Raw genomic sequence first — 15,675 nt, forward strand, 5'->3', positions numbered from 1 at the left:
CATGACATGCAAGAAAAAGAAGACCATAAAATCAAGAAACTCACCATCAGGAAAACCAGAACGAGTCAACCTTAGGGGGGCAGCTTCGACCCGGAACTCTTCCAAAGACCCTCTTATACTAATAGCTTCTTTGAAATGTCGTGAAGATAGTGTATATGTAGATGGAGACATAAATGGTAAAAAGCATACGTTGTTGGTGGATACCGGAGCGACCAGAACCATCATACGCCCGACAGTTATAAACAGCCGAAAGAAACTGTTACCAACGAGGTTGCGACTTCGGACCGCTACAGGTGAAAATGCCAACATTCATGGAGAAATCCAGGTACAATTGGGAATTGGAGCAGAAAAGTTCGTCCATACTGTTATAGTTGCTGACATCGAAGAGGATGTTATATTAGGAATGGACGTAATGAATATGCATGGATTCCAATTGGATTTTAAGAATAAGGTAATCAAAGTTGGCAACGAGGAGGTATTTCTCCATCCACATAATGACAACACTGTGCAAGCAGCCATTACAGAAGATACAGTCGTGCCTGCAAGAAGCGAAACGATCATAGTAGCGCGGCTACAGGGATTTGTGGACGAAGGGAGACCTGTTATGATGGAGCCTTGGAACCACGACGATGAGGTTGGCCGTGGAATCATAATTGGAAAGGAATTGGTGACTTCGGCTAAGGAAATTCCTGTGAGACTTATCAATGTCAACGACTACCCAGTGACCATAAAGAAAGAGACAAAAGTAGGAACTTGTGTACCTGTGACATCCATAATCCGTCAGGCGACAACATCTGATAATTCCAACGATAAATTCGACCAAATGGTTGCAGTTGCAGGACAGTCTCTAAATCAGATGGAGAAAAGGAAATTAAGGGAATTTCTTCGGCAGTATCGCGATATTTTCGTACCGAAAGGAGGAAAGACGGGAAGAACTAGTGTTGTTAAGCATAAAATTGATACTGGTAATGCTAAGCCAATTCGTCAAACAGCTCGACGATTACCACAGGCGAAGAGAGAGGAAGCTGAAACGATTGTCCAGGAAATGAAGAAAGACGGGGTGATAGAACCTTCTACGAGTCCATGGGTCTCTCCGGTGGTCCTGGTTAAGAAGAAAGACGGAACGACGAGGTTCTGTGTGGATTACCGTTTGCTGAACAACGTTACCAAGAAAGATAGTTATCCTCTGCCTCGGATCGATGACACATTGGACACATTGGCTGGAAGTAAATTGTTTTCTACTTTAGATTTGAAGTCTGGATACTGGCAGGTAGAAATGGACCCAGTCGATAAAGAAAAGACAGCCTTCACCACAGGATCTGGATTGTGGCAATTCAACGTTATGCCATTTGGTCTTTGTAATGCTCCTGCGACATTTGAGAGGCTTATGGAAAATGTGTTGAGAGGATTATCTTGGAAAACATGCCTGGTTTATTTAGATGACATAATCGTCTTGGGGGAGACATTCGAAGATCATTTGAGGAATTTAGAAAACGTTTTTAATCGACTTAAAGCTGCCCAATTGATGCTAAACCCCAAGAAGTGCCAGCTATTTCAAGGTAAAGTCAATTATCTGGGTCATATAGTCAGTAAAGAAGGAGTGGCCGTGGATAAGGGAAAAATCGATTCCATTAAGGAATGGCCAAAACCAACTGACAAACATCAAGTGAGAAGTTTTCTTGGACTATGTACTTACTACCGGAGGTTTATTAAGAAGTTTGCAGATATCGCTAAGCCATTAACGCGACTTACAGAGGAAGCAAGAGAATACCGCTGGGATATAGACTGCCAAAATGCCTTTGAAACGTTGAAAAAGCATTTAATAACAGCACCAATTTTAGGGTATCCACTGCCAGAAGGAGAGTTCATCTTAGATACAGATGCAAGTAATGTGGGAATTGGAGGAGTGCTGTCTCAGATTCAAGGAGGACAGGAACGAGTCCTCGGATATTTTAGTAAAGTTCTTTCAAAACCTGAGCGGAATTATTGCGTCACGAGAAGAGAACTTCTGGCAGTAGTGAAATCAGTAGAGCACTTCTATCAATACCTCTATGGAAGGAAGTTTTTAATCCGAACCGACCATGCCGCCCTTAAGTGGTTGATGCAGTTTAAGAATCCAGAGGGTCAGATAGCCAGGTGGATCGAACGACTCCAAGAATACGATTTTAAGATTGAGCACCGAGCCGGAGTTAGCCACAGAAACGCTGATTCTCTTTCCAGACGGCCATGCCCAGCAGAGTGTCCCCACTGCAACAAAACGGAATCCAAGGAAGCAGCAGTGCTAAGAACGACGATTGTCAACGACGACTGGACGCCTACTAAGATAAGGGAAGAACAAGAGAGAGATCCAGTTATACAGAAAATCCGAAAATGGAAAGAGGAAAACCGTCGACCACCTTGGCAGGAAATATCAAACCTATGCTCAGTAGTTAAGACGTATTGGGCCCAGTGGGACTCATTTATCATCGAAGATGGCTTGCTTAAACGAGTCCTGGAAAATGATGACGGTTCAGAGAAGAGAAGACAGTTGGTGATCCCAAAGAGCAGAATAGCCGAAGTACTTCGTCAGTTACACGACAGTCCATCGGGAGGGCATTTTGGTGTAAGGAAAACCCTTCAGCGAATTCGGGAACGGTTTTATTGGATGAACAGTTCCGACGACGTAAAAGACTGGTGTAAGAAATGTACTATTTGTGCTACGAGTAACGGGCCTCACCGGAAAAGGAGAGCTCCTATGAGACAATATAATGTTGGAAGCCCGTTTGAAAGAATAGCTTTGGACATTGCAGGGCCATTTCCAGAAAGTGAAAATGGGGGCAAGTACATGTTGGTAGTAATGGATTACTTCACTAAGTGGGTCGAGATTTACGCACTTCCAGACCAGAAGGCCGCCACCGTTGCAGATAAGTTGATCCAAGAATATATCAGCCGATTTGGAGTGCCTTTGGAGATCCATAGTGACCAAGGCAGGAACTTCGAAAGTGATCTATTCCAAGGAATATGTGATAGACTAGGCATGAAGAAAACAAGAACTACCGCGTATCATCCGCAATCGGATGGTATGGTAGAACGAATGAATAGGACAGTTGGCAAGTATTTGACAAAGATGGTGTCCGATCATCAGCGAGACTGGGACCAATACCTTCCGTTCTTCACAATGGCCTACAGATCTGCTGTTAACGAATCAACGGGCCAGACACCAGCCAGAGTCCTATTCGGACGCGAAATGCGACTACCTTGTGATCTAGAATTTGGGTGTCGACCTGGAGAAGATGTAGCAGGTGAAGATTATGTGATCGAATTACGAAGAAGAATGGACGATGTACATGAGTTGGTCCGTTCCCACCTTCAGATCGCTAGTGACCGAATGAAGAAACGGTACGATACACAAGCCGAAAAGGGTTGCTTTAAGAAGAACGACAAAGTATGGCTGTATAATCCCAAGAAGCGAAAAGGTTGTTCTCCCAAATTGCAGCAGTTTTGGGAAGGTCCATACCTCATCATGGAGAAGATCAACGATGTCATCTACCGAATAAGCAAGATTCCGAGGGGAAAGCCGATGATAGTACACCATAACCGGTTGGCATCTTTCGAAGGTGACCACGACGTAGATGAAGAAGTGGAAGTAAACCAAGTCCAAGATGTGTTTGACCTCACGTTTGAGGAATTCATGGGTGCCTATGGAGGTACCGGTAAAGCGAGACATGGTGTTACCACTGAAGAAAAGCAAGATCTACTCGAGCTCCCCGATGACTACTCGCTGGCCCTTACCATCCCGGCCAGTATCAAAGACGCACCAGGGTTGGCATCCGTCTTTCGAAGGAAGTTTGGTCGAGTTGCAGAACTTCAATGCCAAGTGCCAGCTCCCGGTAAAACCTTGAAACTCCAAGATGCATCACGTTACCTTTTCTACCTGGTAACAAAAGACACTGCCCGTGACCAACCTACCTACCGAGATGTATGGGAAGCCTTACTTCAATTGAGAGGGCACGTACTAGAGTCCGACGTGCAAAAGTTAGCCATGCCAAAGTTGGAGTGCCGCCAATTAGATTGGAGGGTTATCCGAAATATGGTGGAGGAGATCTTTAAAGACACCGAAGTCCAGGTGTTAGTCTGTTGCAATCCGCATAGTTACTGGTGCGGAGAGAAAACCGTCCCTTGTCATTTTTATACAACTGGAAGTTGTAAAAGAGGGTCCAGTTGCCGATACCAGCATACCGTTCCAGTTCTAGTCCCAACAAGGTTCCAGGAGGAACCATCTTTTGAGAGGGGGGCAATGTTACGTAAAAATATGAGTCATAGTTTTAACCTTTAAAACATGTTTTTAATCTAATATGTTGTAGAGTTTACGAGAGGCCTCGATTTACCTGAGCGACCTTCCAGAAGCGATGCGAGGGAAATCCAGTTTGCTTTTACCGTTTCGCCATCGAAGGTTTTAGACGATTCGAGATAACGGCACTGGTATATAATAACGGAACTTTATTTGGAAGGGACAGTTAATTCTGAACACCCGCGCTCGTGATATTATTGTTACGCTCGCCTACTAATAAATTATTGTATATGTAGTGATAAATAAACTTATATAAATGATCGTGCCTTTTAATAAATTAAAGTAGGAACAAGATAATAAATTAGTAAAGACATTATAAATTAAAGACATAACAATTAATAAATTCACAACAATATACAACAATAATGAACAACTTCCGTTACAAACTTCTATGTCGCTTCAATTTTTCATATTTCGGTAGCCATCGTCAGTGTCTGCTAAGAAGAATTGCTTCAATAATAATTTTCAGGAATTTAAGAACCGATGATAGGAACTAACCAAAATGTTTCATGGAATAATCTGAAAACATTAACATGAATGTACAAAAAAAATCACAGGAGTCTAAAATTATGATATAATATACGAAACAAATTAGAAAAAGTAAAGCAAACATTAAAAAGTGGGAAAATTGAATAGACCTAGGTGGTAAGGTAAACCGATGTTACATAATTATATTGATTTAACCATAAACTTCGTTGGAGAGCTCTGTAATTTTTTTTTTTCTTCAAGATATGGTTTATTAATTTTCCTACAGCCTACACCAAATAACTTAACTGGCTAGTTCTTAGAGACATTAACCATTCTGTAATAGATCTAGATCTTTCCAACGTTTCTTTTTCAGCGCTGATCTTCTCCATGTCCTTATTCCCAGTACCTGTAGATCTGCTTCCACATTATCCAGGACGTCGATGGTTTTAAAATAATATTGTCAACTTTATAAAAATATTGGCAATATCATTTACTTTAAAATGTATAATATATGCATGAATTGTCGATATGAATGAGTCAAATAAATTTAAATTATTAGAAGCAATACAAAATAGCATTTGTTCGCTAGCAGTATCCTTCGTTTTACTTCTTCAGATGTGTCATTATCGCTTGGTCTAAAGGAACAGAGAACTTATTTACTACTATCTATGCTGACACTTTATCCCCCAACATGAGATAGACCTGAACAGATCTACAGGGAACAACAAAAAATAAAATAGACTATAAGTTTTAAGGCAAATTAGAAAGAAAAAAATTAATAATGCAAAGTAGACGTCCAAATATCAAAGACATAAAATACAACATAATTAAAAGAAAATACAGTTAAAAGAAAAGACAGTTAAGATTTGATTTCACGAATAGTGCCTCTGTATATTCATTTATACGTATGTCATCCTACCAGAAATAATCAGAGAGACTGGTACAGAAGCTCTATACATATAATCAAATCTTTTCCGTCAATAGAAGTAACAACAAAATGCCTAGTGCCACATCAACTACAAAGTAAACACTACTGACGGCGTCCCCTAGAAACGTCTACTAGTAGACGGTTAATCCTTCCAACACTGGACCAAACCAAACCAATGGCAAACATCAAGCCACAACGGATCGAAAGTCTCCGGTATGAAACTGATTGCGGAGATCATCTATGAGAACAACAAATGTACACGGTATAGAGATAATAACCACTGAGATCGGAAAATGCATAATAACCTCGGTACACAAGCCAAACCAGCCTTTTATATTTTCACCCCCAACTAACTTCCAATCATAAACCAATCAGCTTGTACTGGGAGACTTTAACAGTCACAGTTTACTCTGGGGCCATGTAGATTCGAACGCAAATGGAGACACAGAAGAAGCATGAGCCAAAACGAGTAGCCTCACGTTAATCCATGATCCTAACCTCCAAGACCGATAAACCAAAGTAGTATATGGCCCCATACCAAAAACTCCGCATAGACCAATTGGTATAAATATCTTTCCAATTGTCAGACTACAAGCCATTCCATTCAGAAGGAAATTTAACTTCAAAAAGGCAAACTGGCAAAAGTATGCAGACATGCTAGATTCTGAGCTGCACCGTCTTGAACCAAAAGTAGAGAACTACGAAAAATTTGTAAAGGAACTTAAAAATGTGTCTAGAAAAGCTATCCTCAGAGGATGTAGACAACAATATGTTCCCGGGATGTCCAGCGAGTCCAAAGAACTAATGAGAACATACGAAACCCTCTATTCCACTGACCCTTTTAGCCAAGAAAGGGTTGACTGCGAAGCAGTACTACTCTAACAGCTAAGTCAAGCTAGACAGGAAAAGCGGATTGAGACCCTGGAAAAAATGGACATGACACGTAGTAGCAAAATAGCAAGGAACCTTGTAAAAAAACTTAGCAGTAATCCAAAAGAACCTTGCACTAAACCACCTTGCAAGGTTACAGCAAACCAAGTCGCTCCTCAACTCCTTATGAGTGGAAGAACTACGAATCGATGTAAGGATCCAAACACTAGAAGAAAATTGGATTCGAAATTGGATATAAAACGAGAAAACTGCAGGTGTGGATAATATATGCAGTGAACAAATAAAGCAACTAGGCCAAGGAGCAAAAAACTGGATCTTGCAACTTTATAACACGTGCTGCAAGGCCTGCAAAATTCCAAAATCATGGAGGAAATCTAAAGTAATAGCCCTGTTAAAACGGGAAAGGATCCAGAAAATCCCAGTAGCTACAGACCTATCTCGCTGTTGTTTCACTTTTTCACACATAGAACCAGTACAAAGATTCCAGTATCTTGGTTGCTGGATAACAAACGATCTTGACCACGAGGTCGAGATACGTGCACGTATAGAATATGCTAGGTCCGCATTTCAACGACTGAAAAAATTCCTAATAAACTCTACGTTATCGTTGGATATCCGATACCAATTTGTAAAAACGTTTATTTACTCCATATTGCTATACGGAGTGGAAACATGGACTCTCAGAATTACAAGTATGAGGCGTATGAGATGTGGGTTTTTCGAAGGATGCTGAAGATCTCTTGGACAGAGCACGTGACCAACAACGAGGTGCTAAGAAGAATAAGTACTGAGAAAGAACTCCTAAATATTGTAAAAAACAGAAAAACGAGTTATCTAGGATATATTTACAGAGAAGAAAAATACAACTTCCTACGACTTATAATGGAAGGGAAAGTGGAAGGAAGAAGAGGTCCAGGAAGAAGAAAATGCTCCTGGTTGAAGAATGTAAGAGACTGGACAGGCATGGACACACATTCGATACTAAGAACAGCTCAAGATAGAGAGCAATTTGCTGTAGTTATAGCCAACCTTCAGTAATGGAGGGAGAAGACACCTTAAGCAGAAGAAGAAGAGTCACTTTTTCAAACTATACGAGAGACTCATACTCGCCAGAATAGAAAAAAATGTCGACAAGTACCTCATCCCACAACAAGGAGGATTCAGACCCGACAGATCTTGCACCGGTCAAGTCCTCGCACTAACAGAACACATTGAAGAGGGCTTTGAAGAAAAACTTATAACAGGGCTGCTTTCGTAGATATGACAGCAGCCTATGACACCCGATACTGGGCCGAAATTTTATGAATGACATGTCCGGACACGATAAAGTAAAGTACCTAAGTAATAAAATGACATCTAAGAATCAATCACCAAAGTAGTAGAAATGCGAAGATTTTTCCACCTTTAGCATGGTCTATTTTGCCTTGCAATTTATAAAAACAGATTATACACAGATTAAAGCAAAAATCTGAATTTTGGTTTCGTCAATAGAAATCTTCGCATTTCTACTTTGGTGATTCACAATATAATTCTTTACCAAGAGGGGATAGCAAAATATAAAAATCTAATGCAACTTTTAATCACAAAAAAGACCACACTAAATTAGAATAAATGATAATAATGAGTATAGAAAAGTGTACTAAAACACAACGCTAAAATCGAAAAACAACATAAGATAAAATACATAATAAGCTGTTTCAACAAAAATCCACATTCAACTTCGTACAACTTACGAACATTGCAGATCAGTAGCATTTTACTGCAACCGTCAAAATTACTCACACAAATGATAGCTAATAGGCTGACAAATAATTCAACTGGTTGGTAATATTGCCTGATACCAATGAAATTTCGCAAGGGCTACAGCGCCACATACAGGCGATATATAGGTACACTAACAAGAAAATTCTTGTATTTCAATTTTTATTTAAACCTAACCTATATAACCAAGTGCTTTTCGAATTTTAAAGGTATATCCTTTAGTAATTTATAATTTAAAGTGTATAATATCTTTCATTTGGAAGAAGAGGGTTACATCTAAGAATTTTCACTTTTTCAGTAGAGAGGTTTTAAAATTCTCATCAATTTATTTCATTTATATTGTGCAGTATTTATTGATATTATAGGATTTAATGATTGAGTATGATAGATTTCTGATCTTTTAATCGCTCTGACAAATTTTTGTTTTTATAAGATATCAGGTTTAGAAAAAAACTTAGATATAACCCTCTTGGATAAAGAAATATTATCTTTTGAAGAAATTGAGTTTGCTCATAAAGTTACATTTTAGAAATTGTATTGGTAAAGTATTATTAAAAATACCATTAGATCAATATTATTTAATAAAACTGATTAATAAAACATAAAAAACTACGTAACTAGTTCGTACCCATTACACAACACAATATGAAACATAAAGCAACAATAATAACGATTGTTTTTCTTTACAAATTCTTATAAAAACTTAAATAGTATTTAGGAACACATCGCTTTTTTTCTATTAAAGACAACAGTCTATATTTCTTAGCTTCGGTGATTCCCACTTTTTTGTAAAAGCTTTCTTTAAAGCAATATTATTGATATTAATTTCACGCCTAGAACGCACAATTCCCACTTGATCACATTCTCCTTGATTAAAAGATGATTTATAATAAAGAATAGTAGGATTGTTGCGATCTAACATCAAGATCCTCACATCAGATATTTTAAAATTTTTGGGAATAGTAAGGTGTAAGTCTGCACACAAAGCTTTAAGATAAAACACGTCATTAAAACCCATTTCATGTACTTTATATATGGACTTCCAGTTTTTTTAGCTGTCCGAATAATGCACCCATATTGGTCAGGTACGTATATTGGACTTGATTTTTTATATTTTTTTATCTGTTTTTCTATCATAGCGTGGACACTATCCCCTTCACTCTGTCCGGAGACAAAAAATTTATGAGTTATTGATTTTATGGGCAAAATAGTGGTAAGCAGTATTTTTTAAATATTTTGTTTCTCTGTGCTTCGTCTAATTTTTCGGAACACTTTAACTTGCATTTATTTCCGCAGGGTGGTAAAAGGGTTTTAGCTGGCTGTAATATTTTGGATTTGGTTTTTGTGCCGTCTGCATTTTTCAACAATTCTGGTAGATAAATAGGCTTCTCCGCCATTTCGCAATCTCTTTGAGTCTGCCTGTTGCCACGTTGCAGGCTGCCGAAGTTTCTTCCTACCCACCTTTTCATTGTTTGAAGGATGTTTAACTTTTATTTTTTTAATTGCATTACCTGTTGTTAATTTAACTTGCCTTTTAATGACAGGTGGATTAAAAAGAGGATCTGCATTCTGTCATCTGATCCATAAGGATCGGTTTTAGAATGTTGTGAACTGTTGTCTGTATCCGAAGTTGTGTTACTGCTAGATGATGACTTACTGCTAAATTATGACTTACTTCTTGATGATGAGTTACTGATTGAAGACGAGTCACTGCTTGAGAATGAAGTAGCTTTATCCATAGCTTTTTTAGGTAATTGAGTTTCTAAAAATAAGAATAATACCACTTATAATAATATTCACATTTTTAGTAACTTTAAAGCAGTGTATCTTTGTATTTTATCTTACCCAAAAAATTATTATTTCCATTGAAACATGTGTCATCATTTATCATAATAGGGCTGCTGAAGATTTTTTCAGATGGGTCTCTATTATTAATAAAATCTAAACCAATAATCTTTATACAAAAAATCCGGATTTTTTCGATCTAAATAAGAACATAACAACAGGAGAATTTTCTAAATTTTCCTTGACCAAATGTTCCATCACCCACTTTGTTGTTGGAGTCGGTTCTATAGTATTTACTGTATTACATGTATCATACATTATGTTTTGTGCATCTTTAAAAGAATTTTCCGAATTATCTTGCCCTTACTATCTTCATCATTTTCAAGATTTGCAAAAATACGATTCGTACGGCTGTTATTAAGTTATAATAATATATAAGTTATAATAATTTCTTCTTCTTCTTCATGTGCCTTGTCCGTTCCGAACGTTGGCAATCAACATGGCTATTCTGACTTTGTTTACGGCAGATCTGAATAGTTCAGCAGATGACAATCCGAACCATGCCGCAAGTTTTGGAGCCATGAGTGTCTTCTCCTCCCTGGACCCCTTCTGCTGTCTATTTTCCCTTGAACGATCAGCTGTAGTACTCTATATTTTTTATGTCTCATAACGTGACCCAAGTATTCCAACTTTCTTTTCTTTATACTTATTCCTACCTCTCTCTCTTTACCTATCCGGCGTAGTACCTCTTCGTTGGTCACGTGCTCAGTCCAGGATATACGTAATATACGTCGGTAAGCCCACATTTCGAAGGCCTCTACTTTTTTCATCAATGTTGCGGTCATTGTCCACGCCTCCATTCCATATAACAAAACCGGGAATACATAACATTTCAGAAGTCGAATTTTGAGAGGTAGGGTGAGGCTTTTAGAGGTGAAAATTTGCTTCATGCTAGTGAACGATGCTCTTGCCTTTTCTACTCTTATACGTATTTCCTTCGCTTGATCCCAATTTGAGTTAACTGTTGTTCCCAAGTAGATATACGAATCCACGTGTTCAATTCTTTCATTGTCTAATATCAGTTGCTGTGGTGGTTGTTGGGTTTTGCTTACTAACATCCATTTGGTTTTTGTGATATTTAGTCTGAGTCCGTATTGTGCACTTGTTTTTTGTATCTTACTCATTAGGCAACTCAGTTCCTCCATGCTACTTGCTAAAATCAGTGTCATCAGCATACCTTATGTTATTAATTATTTCTCCATTTATCTTTATGCCTTCTGTGCTTTCCTCGAGCGCTGTCTTAAATACTTCTTCTGAGTATATATTAAAGAGAATAGGAGACAAGATACAGCCCTGTCGTACCCCTTTCTTGATCTCAATTTTATTGGTCAATGTAGATCATACTTTCACTTTAGCTGTAATAATTTACCAATGCAAAAAAAGGTAATTCAAATATAACAAAATATCTTTAAACAATAAGGTTATATTTCACAAAACTACTTTTTACGCACACTACATTGCTTCTATTTTATGATATATTATCTAAAAGAAAGTTACAACTAAGAAAGTAACTTTCTATCAGAACATAATATTTACTTTTAACGTTATACTTTTAAGAAAAATGGGTATATCTTTACTTATAACTCTATATACCAAAAATAAATGTATAAAAATAATATTACCTTTGAGAAAAATGGTTCCAAACACAAATATCACCCTTTTAATTATATTAACTTATCTTTTGTCAATTATATTTAAAGATATAACTGTATTCTCTAAAATGAATAACGTTCAATAAAAAAAAGGTTAAGTATATACTGAAATATAACTGTATTTTTCATAGTCAACTCGTTAAATTCGGGGAACGACAAAGAGTTGCATCTGCCATCTCTCGGAAACTAGCGTACTTACACATGTAACCATTTTTTCTATAGCAGAAGACATGATTTGGAAACTATTGATGCAATAAAAAAAAACTTTAACATTTTGAGATGTAACCCTCTTCTTCCAAATGAACGATATAAATGTCCTTGCATTTGATCTCTGACTCTCAAAAGAACAACCACTTTTTAAAATATCCCTTAAACTAATATTGGTAATGGCTGCTTTATTTTGTAGTTTATTCCTGAACAAAATTTTTTTAAATCTTAATGCAAATACACTACTACTTAAAAATAACTACTAGCAATTTTAGTTTCTATAGAAAACTGCAGGTGCTATATTGGGGGTAATGATAATTTTACTGTTATTACAGATCGTTCCTCGTTAAAGTGGTTTTACAGAATAAATAATGCTTCACCAGTATTGCAAGGTATATAATGAATGTGTCTTGTCACTAATTTATTGCTGTCCATTGTAATAGTTGGAAAGATACAAAAATGCAAGAATGGAAAAGTTTTGTTCCTTCTCCACATAGAAAAGAGATTTTACGAATATATCATGATAATCGTACGGCTGCTAATTAAGGTGCCTCTTTCAAGAATTTTAGAGTTATTGTTCTAAAGCTATTTTCTTGTGGCATGTTAAAGTAATTACTATTTAAATGGGAATCAGCCATAATTAAAGGTTAAATTAATTTTATTTACGTTTCAATTTCCACTTCGGAAATCGTTCTCAAAATTTTGTTTTTTTGTTACTTGGTGAAAAATTTTTCCAATAATTTAATTTTATCTGACTTACTTATACTGACAATTCAGACATACGTTATACATTTTAAAGTAGACGACTTTAAAATGAGATTGCCAATATTGTTGAGTTGCGTTCCTGGGACGACTTTACTTGTATCATAGTTCATTTGATTACATGAAATCAACTTTAACTTGAGAATATCCGTCAGAAAAAATTGAAATTAAAACGTCAATAAAATTAATTTAACCTTTAATTGTGGCTTTAAATTTTTTTAATGTGGTTTAATTACTTTAGAGTTATATTACTCGCCTAAAATTAGATCTTGTTCACTAGTAAAAGATAGATATGTTTTTGTCAGTTTACGGGTTGAATTTCTGGTGGAGTATTTGTGATTAGGTCCTGCAGGTGTTTACGAATTAAGCAAACAGTTTCTAAAATATACAAAGAGGGAAGCATTAAAACACGTGATTTTTTAAGTAGCTTCTGCAATGTGCTGTTCTTCTGAGGCCAAATAGACACCCTATTGCTCTTTTTTGTAATTTAAAAATAACATCAGATTGGGCAGCTGTACTAGAACCCCAAAACTAAAAGATGCTAAATTGATTTCCTTCGAAACAAATCTTCTTGCGTAGCAGGCTGAGGCTAGTTTTTACTTAACAAATCGATATGAAGGGACCATTTAAGGTTGCTGTCTATAAAACTACCAAAAAATTTTACAGAAGCAATGGTTGAAGAGATACTTTATAGGATAATAAGCCTGTCTTATCCACGTTAAAAGAGAGTAAAGAGTTGCAATATTAGAGTTTCTCCAGGTGATACTGGTATCATCAGCAAAATCTAAAATTTTTATTTATAAATATAAAGATAAGAAAAAGTAGGGGACCCAATACTGAACCTTGTGGTACTCCACATACAATGCTTTTTTAACTAGAGTCAGTATCATTTGCTCTAACTAGTTGCTTCCTATTTCCCAAGTAAGATTGGAACCAATTCAAAGAAATACCTCGAATTCCGTAAAAATTTAGTTTTTTTTCAAAATGTGATTTACACAATCAAAAGCTTTGGCATACTCACAAAAAAAAACATTGGCAGTGTAAAGATTATTATTTAGTGCTTGGCAAACCTCATGTAGAACAAAAACGTAAAAACATATGACGGACCTTTATATCTCTCTCAATAATTTTGAAAAGTACCGGCAGTAAATTTGGAAAACTGAGTTGAATCTTGAAAAGCACTAAAATAGAACAGTATTTGAAAACCAGAATTTACGATCAGTGTATCCTCCCTATACTCACATATGGTTCACAGACGTGGACATTCACCAAGTCCAATATGGATAGAATAGTAAAAGCACAAAGAGCGATGGAAAGATCAATGCTCGGGGTGAGACTTATAGACAAAAAAACAAACAAATGGATTAGAAGCAAAACCAAAGTAAAAGACGCAGGAGAACATGCTGCCAAATTAAAATGGGGCTTCGTAGGACACAATACCCGACATGGATAATGTCGGATAAATAACTTTAAGAACTTAATGGTATAGAACATTACTTTCATCAAACAAACAATTGCATTTACCTATCTCTACTTCATTGGATAAAATCTGTCTCCTCAAGAACTTCCCCGTTTACTGTTAAACAATTACAATAGTTGACTTGAGTTCTCCAATCAACAATACAAGATAGTTTGAACCATGTTCTTTCAACCATCAATTAATAGAGTACCGGCATGTAAGTAATGTTTTATTTATTAGTTCATTTATCAATTTGTTACAATTTAATAGACTACTTTACCAATTTGTGGGTGTTACCTTGTCTGCTTAAACATTTTATTCATTTTGAAAAACCACAGACATGTAATATTGGCATAATTACTGTAATTTATATTATCTATCTTTGTTTATCTTTATTAGACAACACCCTAATATGGGTTTATTATTTCAGCATTTATTTAACTTTGTATCGAGACATGAAGATGCTTTGCATATTGTAGAAAGCGAAACCGGTCGTCTGGATAGTTAAATTAAATTGATTGTAAGTAAGTCTAATTTATTATTTCTTTTACCTTTTCAAATGGACTCACACAAGCAGCACATTCATGATTTTATTAATTATTAGTTTATTAAATACCAAAGTAACAGCTTAATACAAAAACTACATTTAATTACTTACTTTGAAGCTAAGCCGACTAATGGTAAATGCACTGGCCAGAAACACAAACTAACTGAAAACAACAAAAAAGCTATTAGTCATAGAAGTACTAGCGATTGCTTAAAAGTAATAAAGTAGAATAGGTAATTAATACGTAGCGAAAATAATTACGTTTGTATATTACAAAGCTTCCTGTCATTTTAATAATTCAAATAAGGAATATATGTACACTGTAACTGACAGTTTCTGTTATTTACAATCGACATACCTACTTAAAGAAGGTAAAAAATATATACATTTAAAGTTCATAATTGGTAAATATGTACCGAGGAGCACCTCCAATGTCTTTTTTGCCATTATTTACATAGACCAGTCAATTAGTCAAAATAAACCGTTTTTCGTCACAATCGTATAGACGATTTGACAGTTGAAATGTGTAGTATGACATATTTCGCAAAGACTCTCATCTAGGAATTTATCAATTTTTTAAGCGGAAACATTTTTAAAGAAACAATTAAAACTAAGGTAAACCCGGGGAAGTGTGATTGCGGGGCAAGTGTGACTATAGATACTATATAAAATTTTCTACAATTTAGGGATGCCAGCGGCATCTTGTGAGTAGAAACTTAAGTTCTTGAAACAGCGATCTATGCAAATACGCAGTTTGTAGAAAACAAGTAATTTGATACTTAACCGTTGGCGTATGTTAGTACGAATTTACTTGTTGATGTTATA

The 15,675-nt window shown here is 36.3% G+C and overlaps 1 long non-coding RNA gene across 2 annotated transcripts in view; it reads right to left on the minus strand.

Moving 5' to 3' along the window:
• The window catches only part of LOC140441800 (uncharacterized), a 120,572-nt gene that overhangs the window by 71,932 nt on the left and 32,965 nt on the right, over positions 1-15,675 (minus strand). For both annotated transcript variants that reach the window (XR_011951035.1, XR_011951034.1), the window contains exon 2: positions 14,962-15,013. This is a non-coding gene — a long non-coding RNA (uncharacterized lncRNA). The remainder of the gene's footprint in view (positions 1-14,961; positions 15,014-15,675) is intronic.

Source organism: Diabrotica undecimpunctata, chromosome 5 (genome assembly GCF_040954645.1).
Source record: "Diabrotica undecimpunctata isolate CICGRU chromosome 5, icDiaUnde3, whole genome shotgun sequence".
Classification (NCBI taxonomy): domain Eukaryota; kingdom Metazoa; phylum Arthropoda; class Insecta; order Coleoptera; family Chrysomelidae; genus Diabrotica; species Diabrotica undecimpunctata.